Source organism: Microtus pennsylvanicus, chromosome 11 (genome assembly GCF_037038515.1).
Source record: "Microtus pennsylvanicus isolate mMicPen1 chromosome 11, mMicPen1.hap1, whole genome shotgun sequence".
Lineage (NCBI taxonomy): Eukaryota > Metazoa > Chordata > Mammalia > Rodentia > Cricetidae > Microtus > Microtus pennsylvanicus.
The window spans coordinates 103,104,473-103,120,118 of NC_134589.1; the positions used below are offsets into that span (position 1 = coordinate 103,104,473).

The following is a 15,646-nucleotide window of genomic DNA, read 5'->3' on the forward strand; positions in this document are numbered from 1 at the left end:
TGGGCCGATCAGGGAATCTCAGATCCGGGAGCCAGAGGCTGCTGCTGCGAAGGATAGACTTTCCTGCCGCCCAGAAAGGAGGATATTAGAGCGTTGAAATGCTTGAGGTCGCAGGAGCCAAGGGCCAGCTTGGAAAGCGCCCACGTATTGGAGATGGGGGAGTGTCTGCTTGCTTCCCTGCCTTGAGGTTCAGGGCATAGCTTAAATCCCAGCATCTTCCCACCCCTCCTGGGTCAGAGGAGAGGTGAAAGGGCAAGCAAGGGCAAGGTCAGCCCGCACACCCCCACTCTTCTGGTCCTTGACTTGATGATCCGATTTGGTTTGTGTTCAGCCGCAGCTGGCGGCTTTGAAACAGATCTCTGCACTCGCCGATTCTCTCTGTGGTGTTTGGTATCAACAGACATTGCTAAATATATTCAAGACTTTTCCTTTCAATTTGTTTGATATGATACTTAAAGCTGCAAAGTGTGGAGGCTGCCTGGAAAGTCTAGGGTCACTGATGTCTCTGCAACTCTAGGGATTTCCCAGTGTCCTCCACCCCACCTCCTGCTCTGGTATGGCTTGCTCAGTAGCCCTGGTGTATGTAGTCTCCCGGGCTGGAAGAAGCCCTCTTGTCTTCTAGGGAACCTGCAGCTGCCGGCTCTGAGGCAGGGTCTCCAGGCTTAGTGACCTTTTCCAGCAAGAATCGCTGAGTTATATGTACTTAAAGTATTATAAATACTCTCCTTCCCATCTTCACTCAGGAGAAAGTGTGTGTGTGTGTGTGTGTGTGTGTGTGTGTGAGCATGCACACATGGTTGCTTTCTTCATACTTGTAACTCTGGACTCAATAGCTTAGCTATAGTGTGTTTGGATCTCAAGTTCAAATATCTTCATTTCTGTTACAGTGGGTGTCATAATCTTTCCAACCTCTCTCCTTTCATTTTCTTTCTCCTTTTAAGACCCGGGTCCATTCTTCTGCTTCACCCTCTCTAACTCTTTGGCTTTGGCATTTTGAGGTAATCTCAAGGGTGCAGGTCTGTTTTACAAGCTCAAAATAATGCCACAATTGGGTGCCTTTTATTGTTAGATCGCCATATCCTGAGAACTTAGACACAGCGTTTCATTTCACCACGGTCACACTTCGTGTGGCCTTGAGACACCCTTGCATGAGAAGGCTGGGACCAGGAATGATAGGAGCAGATTCAGACCCCATTGGCTGAACTCCACACATTTGTGGTGAAGGTTTACTGCTTTCATAGTTCAGGAGCCTTCCTGGTCTGTTTCAAAGATGGCCCTGTTGGTCCTGCAGTCCACAGTGCTAGAAAGAACACTGGGTCCCCATAGAGTAGAAGCCAGCCACAGCTGAGGACTCTCAGGTTTGACTAGGGCTTTTTGGCTGACAATGTGGCAAGGGGCATCTCTGTCCTCACTCTGCTCTGTCCTTTAAAGGTGGGGATAATATTATATACCATATGGCTTTATCATGAATACTAAAGATGGTGCATGCAACACTCAGGGGAGATCTCAGGACACAGTTATATTTCAATAGCTTGTCCTCCTTTCATCCTTTCCATGAAACTGCATAAAGGAAGACTCTGGGTTAAAACTGCAATATTTGGCAGATCTGTGAGTCCTAGGCCAACCAGGTCTACATAGCAAGTTCCAGGCCAGCCAGGGCTACAAAGTAAGACCCTGTCTCAAAACTAAAATGAAAAGCAAGCTCAAATATTGATCAGTTCTCTAACAGCTCACACCCCACTATCCCCCACTATACCCCCACTATCCCCCACTATCCCCCACTATCCCCCACTATCCCCCACTATCCCCCACTATCCCCCACTATACTCCACTATACCCCACTATCCCCCACTATACCCCCACTATACCCCACTATACCCCCACTATCCCCCATTATCCCCCACTATCCCCCACTATACCCCACTATACCCCACTATCCCCCACTATCCCCCACTATACCCCCACTATCCCCCACTATCCCCCACTATCCCCCACTATACCCCACTATCCCCCACTATACCCCACTATCCCCCACTATACCCCCACTATACCCCCCACTATCCCCAACTATACCCCACTATCCCCCGCTATTCCCCACTATACCCCCACTATACCCCCCACTATCCCCCACTATCCCCCACTATACCCCCACTATCCCCCACTATCCCCCACTATCCCCCACTATCCCCCACTATACCCCCACTATCCCCCACTATCCCCCACTATACCCCACTATCCCCCACTATACCCCCACTATACCCCCCACTATCCCCAACTATACCCCACTATCCCCCGCTATTCCCCACTATACCCCCACTATACCCCCCACTATCCCCCACTATCCCCCACTATCCCCCACTATCCCCCACTATCCCCCACTATCCCCCACTATACCCCCACTATACCCCCCACTATCCCCCACTATTCCCCACTATCCCCCACTATCCCCCACTATTCCCCACTATTCCCCACTATCCCCGATTATCCCCCCAAGGTCTCGTATGACCCAGCCTGGCCTCAAGCTCTGCAACCAAGGATGACCTTGAATTCTCCTGCCTCTCCTCCCAAGTGTTGGGTACAGGTGTGTGGCAGCCAACATGCCAGACTCCTTCCTCGCTCTTCCCTTACAGCTTTGCATTCTCTTGCCTTTTCATTGGGGAAAACAAAATTTAAGCATATAGGGAAATCGAGGTAAGAATTTAATTTATGCCATCTAAGTCCCTGAAAATGTTGTGCTTCTGACTCCCTGATCCTTTCTGTTCCAAACCATCCAAGTTTCTGAGACTTGTTTCATGGTTCAATAGCAGATCATTTTTCTTGTGCGCATTGGCACAGAACCCCAAACCTGTCCCCTAGCTCTTTAAGCTGTTCACATCTGAAATCTCCTCAAAGCAGGGATCCAGAGGCTCACTTTAGAAACTTGAATTTGGAAAGTTTTGGTATTTTGATTCCTGTTTACAATCAGGCATTTGGGGATTTTTGTTTGTGGTAGATGTCTTCTCAACTTCCAAGTGATCTACAGAGCTATCCCGTAGGTTTGGGCCTCTATTTGTTTATTAATGAAGCATGGAAATTAGTAGCACTGGGGCTATGGGCAAAATACTGCAAGCCGGTGCTGTAACACTGACGTGCTGAAGGAAGAAAGATCCCATCAAGAAGATTCTTCCTCACTTCTGCATGCATTTAAAGATTTTTCTGAAGAACCGAAAAAAGGAGAAAGATGGTAGACTTGGTTGCTCTTAGCTGAGATTGTATTAACTGCTTCCTTTCATTTCAGATAGATTATTTAAGTATTTATGTCCTCTGACTTATTTACACACAAGGTCTCATGTAGCCCAGGCTGGCCTTGAACCAGCTATATAGCCAAAGATGACCTTGTCATGTTATTACATTGTGTGTATGTGTGTGTGTTGTGTGTGTGTGTGTGTGTGTGTGTGCATTCAAGCACTGTGGCATACATGTAGACATCCAAGACAATTTGCAGAAGTCAGTTCTTTCCTTCTATCATGTAGATATCATCAGGCCCGGTGTCACAAGTCCTTACTGGCTTGACCTTCTGATCCTTCTGCTTCTACTCCTGAGTTTATGGGCACCACCATGCCTGGGTTTGCACTGATAGGACTCAGACTTGGGACTGTGTGCATGCTAGGCAAGTGCTCTGCCAACTGAGCCCTCAACTACAGCATTTACTTAATTTACTATCATTCTTATTGTGGTACTGGAGCCTGAATACAAGGCCCTGTGAATGCTAGACAAGTGCTCTATCACTAAAGCCATATTTTAAAGTCATCTGGGCCTTGAACCCCTCACTGTAGTCCAGGTAAGAACCTGGAACCCTCTCAGGCCTGTACCTGGTGCAGCTCCAGGTCCAGTTTTTAGATGGAGACGTGATGTACTATAGTCACAGTAGGAGAACAGAAGCGATGCCAGGGTCCATGCCTGTCATCTAAGCCCTAGGTGGAGAGGCAGGAGGACCTGGATTTCAGGCTCTTCCTTGGCTACAAAGAATGTTTGAGGCTAGTCCTGTCAAAAGCAAATAACTAAAAATGGCAGAACAGGAGTTGGAAGTCAGGTGAAGTAAGTTCAAACTAACCCTGTCCTCTCCAGCTCTGTTACCATGGGCATATAGTTGAAGCTATATTACTGGTTGCTTTATCTGTAAAATAGGAATAAATGGGGGCCGAAGAGATGACTCAGTAGTTAAGAGTCCTTGACCCAATTTCAGTTCCCAGCAACCACACTGGGTGGCTCATAACCATCTGTACCTCCAGCTCCAGGAGACCTGACACTGTCTTCTGAACTATACAGACACCTTTATAAGTGTACACACAAATAAATAAAATAAACTCTTTAAAATAGGAAGAATCATAGTAACAGATGCTTGGGGCTTGCTCTTGAAGGACAGAATGAGGTCATTTAACACACAACCTTGTGTGCTACAAGCCCCAGGTCAATACCAAATGACTGTTGTTACAGCAGCCAAGTAGAAGCCCTTTGTATGTGAAGGGATCATTGAGAAGCTGTGTGGATGACGACGGCATTTATGCTACCTTCTTCACAGAAGTGTGTACAAAAAGACACTTTTTGTTTTGTTTTGATTTTTGAGACAGGGCTTCTCTGTCTAACAGCCCTGGCTGTCCTGGAACTTGCTTTGTACACCAGGCTGGCCTCAAACTCCCGGAGCTCCACATGCCTCTGCCTCCCGCTGCTGGGATTAAAGGCGTGGCCACTGCCGGGCTAGAAAGACTTTTCCAGAGCCCTACTTCGTGCTCCTTTTTAGTTCTGGGGACTGAACTGGGGCCTCACGAATGCTAGAAAGTCATCTAGTATTTTCTCACTTGAGACAGATTCTAAGAAATCGCTTCCATTATCCCTTGCCCTCTTTAACCTTTAGCCCAGGCTAGCCCCAAAGTTGGGCTCCTCTGTCTCCGCCTCCCACCCATCTTTGACAGCATTTTCCTGTAAGCAGTGGGTTATTTTGTTTTTTTTAATAACTCGGCTGGAAAATTCATAGTGACATTTTACTGTAGCAAGGTCCACAAAAATGTTGCTTCCCACTACTGTAAGTAATTAAGGGAGACACGAAGACACAGTGCCTTTGAGAAAGCCTGGGGCTCTCAAAGAGCACAGTGGCCTGTTGTCAGGGTCGTGTCTTGGCAAATCTGCATGTGCCCTAAAGGATGGTCAGGACTGGGGGAGGAGATGAGGAAAAGATGGCCCGGTGGAGGGGGAAGAGGGGGCACCAAGGGCATCGGGGTGGGAGAGGCTGTGGTAAAGTCACCAGCCTAGGCAGCAATCTTCCCAGAAGCCCCTGGAAGGTGACTGTTCTTTACAAGTCCAGGGATGTGAAGCGACTAGCGATTGGAGCATTAACTGACCAGCAACTCTGTTAATAAACAATACAGAGCTTGAAGTAATGTGACTTTGCTGCCGCTCTGTGACACATTGTTGGGGGAAGGTTTGACTCATTTCCCTTGACTTTCTAGTTAGGATGGATAAGTGTATTATTTCTTATTTTATTTTTAGCATTTTTCCTTCTTTTTTTTTTGTTTATTTTGGCTTTTTCCTTTTGTGCTTTTGAGACAGGGTTTCTCTATAGTTTTGGAACCTGTCCTGGAACTAGCTCTTGTAGACCAGGCTGTCCTCGAACTCACAGAGAACCTCCTGCCTCTGGCGCCCAAGTGCTGGGATTAAAGGCATGCACCACCACCATCAGAATGCTGCATTTTCCTTCTTAGTATAAAAATAATGTGTTCACTTTTTGTTGTACTCTAGAGTCAGGACCTCATGTACCCCAGGCTAGCTTCCACTCACCACAAAGCCAAAGATATCCTCAAGCTCCTGATTCTTCTGCCTCCACCATGAAAGCGCTGCCGTGGCAGTGTTCACGAAGGGCACGGCACTGAGCAAGGCAAAGGCCCTCCCATATTCAGGGGATGTCAGGGTTAGGGATGAGGGTGTCAGATAATGTCTTAGCAGCATGCCAGCCATGATACATGTTTTCTGGGAATTGTCAGAGAGGAGCCCTGCTCATCTGGCCATCAGGAAGTGACTGTTTGTTGAATGTCTTGACATTTTGACATGCAAATAGCAAGGGATCCAAGCTCTGGATGCAAGGGCAGAGTATTCTAGGAAGAGGCAGGTGGCTAAGCTTAGCAGCTGGGACCCAGTGAATCAGGGCAAGGTGATGCTTATTTAAAATAAAATATTTAAAATAAAATAAATAATAAATAATATATTTATTCTGTGTGTGGGAAGGGCATACGAAGGTCAGAGGAAAGCAGCCCATTCCTTCCTTCCACTATGTGGGTCCTAGAGTGGTCAGTTTTAACAGCAGGCCCTTTACCCACTGAGTCATCTTGCTAACCCCTGCAAGGACAAACACAGGATGGCTTTTGTTTTCAAATGCTACGCTGGCTACTGGGAGAGAGTAGGACCACAGAGGGGCAAGCTGTGATCCCCACAACAGTGCTTGAGCAGCAACGACACACCGCACTTCTTCCTTCCTGATGACAGCCATTCTCAGCAAATGGAGAAGTGGCCTTGAGTGTGAAGGGCTGACAAGGAACAGAGACAGCATGGCCAGTTTTGGGAGAATGAGCATTGAGTGAAGCTACCCTCAGCTGGCACGCAACAAGGTCAAGTTGTGGAAACTGTAGAAGCAGAGGTTGGAGTTATAGAGATGCTGGTATTAAAGAATCTGGTGTGTGGTGGGGGCGGGCCTCAAACTCTTAATGGTCCTTCTGCCTCAACTTTCTGACTATCAAAATTATAGGCATGAGCTATCACCATTGTAACTGATGGCTCATGTTTTATGTTTACTTCCTATGTGTTAAGTGAAGGAGGAAATGTCAGGGGTGTTTATTGTTGCTGTGTGTGTTTTCCAAGACAGGGTTTCTCTGTATAGCTCTGACTGTCCTGGAACTCACTCAGACTCAGAGATCCACCTGCTGGGGTAAAGGCATGCGCCACCACCCACCATGCCCACGCCTTGCTATCTGAATGGTTATTAAATGGTTGTTAATAATACACAGTTGCTGAGAGTCAGCTCAAGCTCATTCGCTTCTCATGCAATTCTGTGCCATAGGCAGAGTTGTAATTCCCATTCTGTGCTTGGGGGAACTGAGGGACAGGGAGAAAAAGGGAGTTGCTGAAGAGCTTTTTAATATGTATTATTTAGTTTTTAAAGACTATATAGGTTGACTGTCCTGGAACTCCCTCTGTAGACCAGGCTGTCCTCAAACTCACAGAGATCTGCCTGTCTCTGCCTCCTGAGTGCTGGGATCAAGGGCGTGCGTCATTATGGCTGACCTGCTGAAGGTCTTACAGTCATTGGTGGAGCCTAACCTGGTTCTAGGCTTCTCTGACTCCAAGTGTCTCCTTCCAGCTAGGTCCGGTATTCCTGGCCTACTAAAGGGGCAACAGAGATTGGAAATAAAGCAAGACACAGCCTGGAGCCTCAGAAAGCATACAGATGTGGGGAGAGGGGATGAAGTTAAAGCTAACAGTGTGGAATGAGACCTTTGCACCATGGGAACATAGCGGGAGTAAAACGAGACTGAGCTCACAGAGGGACTTCAGGCGGACAGCAAATAAGGATGTTTGCATTGGGCCTGTGAACTACGCAGTTTTTAGAAGTGAAAAGAGGTGAAAAGGACATTTCAGGTTAACTACCAGTTTGAAGGGAGGGCATCTCAGGTAAGCCGCCTGCTCAAGGCGGGGGAGGGGGGGAGATTTCAAAAGCGGGAGGCCATGCACTAGCTTAGGGTTTTGCTTTGTTTATTTTTTCCTGGCTTAATGAAATATACTTCCATTGGCTTGTGTGCTATTCCACGTGGTTCCTTTATGGCAATCACATGTTTCCTCCATGCACATGTGGTTTGGAAACGTCAGAACACTGCTTGTGAGTGTCCCTGAAGAGGCTAACACATTTGCTGGACAGGTTGAATGCCTAATGTGTACTAACCTCAGAGACACAGAGTAGAAAAAGCCCAGGTTCTGTCCTAGAAGAATTCTCTGCCTGTGTTCCCTTTTTTCACTCTGCTGCTTCTTAGCAGCTGGATTCTTAGGCAATGTGCCTCACATCCTTAAACCTCATTTTCCTAATCTGTAAAGTGGGCACAGTCCCCTGAGGACTAAATGGGGCAGTGTCAGTAAGTACAGTGTTTGACATATCTGTGTCTATGCTACTGAAAGACACGGTGTTAAGGGTCAGTCAGCTTAGCTGATGTTTATTAAGAAGCGTCAGAGGTAGGAGGAAGGCTTGGTGGATAAAGGCACTTACCATCAAGCCCAAAGACGTCCCCAGAACTGGCTCCCATAGGTTGTTCTCTGACCCCTACACGTTCACACAGCACTCACTTATCAGCTCAAAGGGGTGTGTGCGCCAAGCTGAAGAGATGGCTCAGTCAGAAAAATGCTTGCTGTGGAAGCATGAGAGCCCAAATTCAATCCCGAGATCCGACATAAAAATGATGGCTTTGGTGGCATGCACTTTTATTAGCTCAGTGTTGGGGAGTGGACACAGGAAGATCTGTGAGACTCCATGGCCAGCTGACTTAGGCTACTTGGCAAACCACAGGCAGTAAGATATCCTGTCTTCAAAAGAGAAGGTGGACAGTGCTTAGGAAACTGCGGTCACTCATGCACACACGTGTGTAGGGAACTGCGGTCACTCATGCACACACGTGTGTAGGGAACTGCGGTCACTCATGCACATACGTGTGTAGGGAACTGCGGTCACTCATGCACACACGTGTGTAGGGAACTGCGGTCACTCATGCACACACGTGTGTAGGGAACTGCGGTCACTCATGCACACACGTGTGTAGGGAACTGTCACTCATGCACACACGTGTGTAGGGAACTGCGGTCACTCATGCACACACGTGTGTAGGGAACTGCGGTCACTCATGCACACACGTGTGTAGGGAACTGCGGTCACTCATGCACACACGTGTGTAGGGAACTGCGGTCACTCATGCACACACGTGTGTAGGGAACTGCGGTCACTCATGCACACACGTGTGTAGGGAACTGCGGTCACTCATGCACACACGTGTGTAGGGAACTGCGGTCACTCATGCACACACGTGTGTAGGGAACTGCGGTCACTCATGCACACACGTGTGTAGGGAACTGCGGTCACTCATGCACACATGTGTGTAGGGAACTGTCACTCATGCACACACGTGTGTTGGGAACTGCTGTCACTCATGCACACACGTGTGTAGGGAACTGCGGTCACTCATGCACACACGTGTGTAGGGAACTGCGGTCACTCATGCACACACGTGTGTAGGGAACTGTCACTCATGCACACACGTGTGTAGGGAACTGCGGTCACTCATGCACACACGTGTGTAGGGAACTGTCACTCATGCACACACGTGTGTAGGGAACTGTCACTCATGCACACACGTGTGTAGGGAACTGCTGTCACACATGCACAAGCTGATATAAGAAATGCCTGCTAGGTGGTGAGCTGACTGTCCAGTGCTCACCACATTGCCCGCACTTGGACCCTTCTTATTCAGTCAATAGTCACTGGCTTGGGAGGCTGGTAACCCAGAAGGTGCAAATGTATTCTGTAAACCTCCAATACTATGGCATTGAAAGTCAGATTCTTGATTAGTCTGTTTGGCTATCCATCTGCTTGACATCATTTGTTCCAGAGGCTGTTCTTAGATCAATATTCTTACTTTCTTTTTGCAAGAAGTGAGGTTTTAAAATCCCATATCAGGAATGGCACTGTTGTTGGGAAACAGTTACATTGAGAATGTGGGTAGAGACTGTGATAGGCTCCCCACAGGTACCAAGATCCCCAGTGCTTAGATACGACCACAGGTGGTACACTGGCTTCTTTAGATTCTCAAACATGCGCGCGTGCGCACACACACACACACACACACACACCCAGAGTGCCAGAGTGAGCTAAGGTGTCCCTCCTCTGTCGCCACACATTGAGGCAGGACCCACCCATCGTCATCCTCTTTGGATGGCGCTCATCCTGGTGTTATAACTAGTGCAGAACTGTCCAGGTGCCAGGAGCTAGGGATCAGTTCTGCCTTGGTTATTTCCCAGAGGCTCATGAAAGGGAAGACTAGGCTAGTTCATTCATCTCTGCTGAGACAGATCTTCTAATAAATGGGGACGTGATTCACAAGGTTGATCATGACCTGTGACCCGGTAGCTTTTCCTGTTGCTGTGATATAATTAATACCTGACAAAGGCAACTTAAGGAAGGAAGAACTTATTCCACCTGGCACCATGAGGGCACAGTCCATCATGGTGAGCACATCAAGACCGCAGCAACTTGAGGTGGGTGCTGGTCGAGCTGTGTCCAGTCAGAAAGCAGGAGTGATGGACGCTCCGCTCACCACACTTTCTTCTCTTTATTCGGGAGGCCAGCTCACGGGATGGCTCTGCCCATACTTGAGACAGATTTCCCCACTTCTATTAACCTAATATAGACAATGCTTCATAGGCATGCCCAGGGTTTGTTTCCTGGATGACTCTAACACTGGTTTTCAAGGGTTTTTTTTTCCTCTTTTGAGGCAGGGTCTCAGGCTAACTTGTAACTTACTAGGTAGCTGAGATTGACCTTGAACACCCGATCCTGCCTCTACTTTCAAGTGCTGAGATTACAGTGGGTGTTATCACACATGTGTATTACCACACTTGTTTTTTATGGTGCTGGAACTAAACCCCTGGCTTTGCACAAGTTAGGCAAGCACTCCATCTGAGCTAGACCCCCAGATCTTACAGTTTACAATGCATTGCCTTTTAGTGCGATACATTGAGTGGGACAAACATTAGCAGTCTCATTCTATCTCATTCTGATACAGTTGTTCTTCCCTAAAGTTAACTCTGGTGGGATTACACAGTTTCTCCTCGTGAGCCTACAGGGCAGGAAAAGATTCTATGCTATTGTTACATTCATGACTGAGAGACTCCAATAACAAATGATGATCATCCAGAGAAAAGGTTAAGAATTTATCCATGCAGTTCAATGTTCCTTGTCTGAAACATCTGTGACCAGAAGTATATTTGGTTGTTGATTCTGGACTGTTTGCATATATTTGCATATGCATAATGAGATGTCCTGGCAATGGGGCCCAAGCCTTGACACTAAATTCATTTATGTTTCATAAATAGCGAAACACACAGCCAGGTCATTTTATACAATATTTTTAGTGTACTTCTGTGTTTATTATGATTCGTTACTCCACATTGGGTAAGAAATTTTCAATGCGAATTGTGATATTGATGCTCAAAAGGTTTCATACTGGGGACACAGCTCAGCAGTAGAGTGCTGACCTTCCATGCAAAATGACAACTTTTTGTGAGCTGGGCAGGAGTTCCAGCATGTTGGAGGTTGAAATAGGAGGGTAATTGTCTGAGTGAGACCATTTCCCCATAAAAAAATATTCCAGGTGTTTAAGCACTTAAAACTTTTGAGGTTGGTATAAGTTTTATGGGACTGTGTGGAGGTCAAGAGGTCAACCTTTGCTGTTATTCCTCAGACACTGTCCACCTTGTTTTTGTGTGTGTGACAGGGTCTTTCACTGACCTAGACTGGCTGGCTAAGTAGCCAGTCCCAGGGATCCTCCTGGATCCTCCTGGACCCTCCTGTCCTGGCCATCCAACATTGGAATTACATGCAACTGACTTTTTTCATGGGTTCTGGGGATCAAATTAAGGCCCTCAGGCTTGTGCAGCAAGCGTTTTGCTGACAGCCCTCCCAGTTCCTTGGGTGGCATTTCTTTCCTTTGGGCATATGCCACTTGAAGATCTTCGGGTTATAAATGCATGAGGAGGTTCGAGTGACCTCCCTCTTCCTGATGTTTCCTCCAATACCAAGGTACCATATTTTGAAGTAACATGTTCTGAACCCCATTGTGGCCCCTTTCGAGGTCCTTAGCACCCACTAGGTTTTCTTTCTCTCTCTGTTTGGGGTATTTTTGTATAAATAGAATTAATCCAACATGTGACCTTCTCTGTTTGGCTCATTTCTTTAGCATCATCGTTTCAAGGCTCCTTGGTGTTCTAGCACACATCAGCCCTTCAAACCTCACTGCTGAATGCTGCACTTATGGAGAGGAAGCTACATCCTGCTTGTCTACCCATCTGTAGATAGCTATCAAAAACCAGTCCTCACTCCATCATTGGGCTCCACCCCACAGCCAGAAATACCTTAGTTCAGGATGCAGATACTCTAGTCTAATAGCATTCCTATCCCCTGTCTTCTTCTCCATCCCTAGGATATCACAGTCAGTGTCTGTACACCACACACATACGCACAACAAGCTGAGATGTCATTGGTCACCCAGGGCACTTTTCATTCATGTGTTGTTTCCTATGCACTTTGGGAGGTGGCAATACAGAAGACATGATTCGTCCCTGGGAACTGATCCTAGTCCAGAGAAACCTCCGAGTTCACTGGCGAGGCAGACTCAGGGCAGCAGCCAGGGTTCCGTGTGCAGGGTATTTCTAGTCAGCCATCTGAAGTATTTTTGGCTGTAAGTGGAAGTGACAATGTTTCCTTCACTTCAATTTGTCAAAAGCAGTAAATTTCTTAGGCAGGGAAATTTGGAGAGAAATCAAAGCCATTTGAATGAGAGCTTCTTCTCATTTCCAGACGCTCTTAACTGTGTTTCCCTTCCACGGCTTTACTCTGAGCACATGTAATACTTTTGATTGTCAGTGCTGTGTGTGTGTGTGTGTGTGTGTGTGTGTGTGTGTGTGTGTGTGTATGTGGTGTGTGGTGTGTGAGTGGTGTGTGTGGAGTGTGCATATGCATGTGAGTGTGTGTGTAGTGTGTATATGTGGTGTGTGTGGTGTGTGTGTGTGTCACAGCCTGATTGTGGAGGTCAGAGGAGGCTAGCCGTATCATAGGCCTGTGCCCAGCATGTTTATGTGAGGGCTGGAGATAGAACTCAGGTCTCAGTGAAAATACTTTACTAATCTGGACCATCCCCAGCTCATTTCTTTTATTTTTATTTTTTCCAAACTGAAATTAGCATTTCTTTCATGAGTGGAGGAGGAGGAAATGGCACCAATGGTCATTCCCACTAACATCCTAACATACCAGCTGCTCCTACACATTGAGATGGTCTTTATCTCCCGGGGAGGTCACTACATCCACATTCTCCATGTTAACTCTCAGTGGCTTCTATTGCTGCCATCATGCATAGAACAAACATGGACGATGCTGAGGAGCATCTTGCCCTATGGGAGCCATCTCTGGCTGCACATTAGAGTCCTTCAAGTCACATTTAATACAATCGACCTGTTCCCTTCACCTTCCTTTCATACTGGACTAAAGGCCTCTAACTCAGAAAGAAGATGATATTCCCAAGGACTGGGGAGCAAAATAAATGAGTCTGAACCCACTTGTCATATATATATATATATATATATATATATATATATATATATATTCATTTTTTTAAGGAAAGAAACAAAAGCAAGGCTGGGGATGTAACTCACTCTGTTTGCCTGGTACACACAAGGTCCTGTGTTCGATCCTCGGCATTGCATAAGCCAGGCACGGTGGTATGCCATGCCTATAATGCAAGCACTTGGGAAGTAGAGGCAGAAGGATCAGAAGTCAAGGACATCATCCACTACACGTGAATTTGAGGTTAGCCTGAGCTATGTAAGACTCTGTCTTTAAAGGAAAAAAAAGCTAAGGAGAAAAAAATGTCCCTTTATCAACCCCAATTACAGTGGCCAAACCCTGAATCTTCTCAAGAAAACATCTGATCCAAATGTTCGCCTGCCGTGGTTCCCAGGGGAAACAAAGCAGCTATCCTAGACTAGACATTCCTACCTGACTACGGAAGGCACCAATGTGCTCGTTACTATTTGTAAACATTCAAAACCTTGCCACTGATAGAGGGATGCAGAATTCATGTTCTGTGGGTCAACTCCTCCATGACTTTACTCCATTTTCTGAAAAAGAAGAGGAAGAAGGGAGGAGGAGGAGGAGGAGGAGGAGGAGGAGGAGGAGGAGGAGGAGGAGGAGGAGGAGGAGGAGGAGGAGGAAGAGTGAGCCACAAGGTCTAAGGCGTCTCAGGTGACACGGCGTGTCAGAGGCTCCGTGCTGCTCTGATGAGCAGATTGAATTAAGTTTATTTTGCTCATGCGCTACATACTTTGGTCCACAGTGGGTGGGCTCTGTGAAGAGCAGAGTATGGGGTTAATCAAAGTTGCTCACTTCAGGGCACTGGGAAGCAGGGTGCCAGTATCCCCTTCAAGGCCATGTACCACTGACTTAACTTCCTTCCACTTAAGAGGTTCACTTCACCCCCATAGTGGGTTCCCAGGCACTGAAGTCAGGTTATAAGGCTAGCCATCACATAGGTGTATAGGCTGACTGGCCACCAAGCCTTTGTTATGTGTTCTGTACCCCCCCTCCACCTCTCTCTCTCTCTCTCTCTCTCTCTCTCTCTCTCTCTCTCTCTCTCTCTCTCTCTCTCTCTCTCTCTCATCTTATGTAGTCCAGGCTATTCTTGAACTTCTTGGTGCTTCTGCCCTAGCCAGGACTACATGGGACTACATGGGACTACAGGTATGTACCACCTGTCTAGACCTTTAACATGTGAGCCTTTGGGGGACATTTGAGATTCGAACTATAGCATATGGCCAAAACAAAAACAAAACAAAACCTTTCCATATTATTATAAAAAGATAATTTTTGGGAAAAGATAAAATTTTGTCACAAAGATAAAAACAAACAGAAGTTAGAAATTGTTGTCTAGGCCTGGAGCTAAAATTCAGTTGTGAGAGAGCTTGCATCCCCAACACCACGTAAAACTGCCTGTGGTGTTGAGTATCTGTTCTCTCTCCCAGCTCTTGGGAAGTGCTGGCAGGAGGATAGAAGTTCAAGGCCATCCTCAGGATGCACCATGAGTTTTAAAGCCAGCCTGGGCTATATAAGACCCTGCAAATAAATAGACAATTATATAGTACATTCATCTGAATCAATGTGAGATCCAGGCAGGTGTGACAACAGGTAATCAGGAATACAGGATCATGTAGTTGATAGGGATACAGAGTTGAATGTTCCCCGAGAGACTGATGTCCTATAGGAGAAAACAGAATCTGCGTGTGGGCCAGAATAACTTGCATGCTGCTGCCACTTAGCGGCACTTGTGCTGCAAAGACAAAGGGTAGCCTCGAGTCACCTCAGAGGAGACCTGAGACAATGAAAGGGCAGCCTCGAGTCACCTCAGAGGAGACCTGAGACAATGAAAGGGTAGCCTCGAGTCACCTCAGAGGCGAACTGAGACAGGGTTTTTCACAAAAGCACAGGCTCTCAGGAAGCACACACCTTCCCCATATAATTCACATGCACTTCTGAGGAGGCAGTGAGCATCAGGTACTTGGTAGCATCTCAAGCTGGCTTCAACTTGAGCGTCTGATCCTCCTGCCTCCACCTTCCCAGTGATGAGATTTACAGGTGTGTGTGATGACTGGTTTATGCAGTGCTGGGTCTTGAACCCAGAGCGTTGTGTGTACTAGTTGAACACAATACTAAATAAGTCACCTCTCTAGACCTACAAAACCTGGTCCAGTAAGTATCTATGCTCGAAATTTGGCCATTTGTTTATCCGGATATTCTCATCTGATGCTCAGGGCT

General features: G+C 46.9%; 1 protein-coding gene across 5 annotated transcripts in view; it reads left to right on the plus strand.

The window, feature by feature from the left end:
- Positions 1-15,646, plus strand: part of Bmerb1 (bMERB domain containing 1) — a 73,106-nt gene that overhangs the window by 529 nt on the left and 56,931 nt on the right. The window lies entirely within an intron of this gene.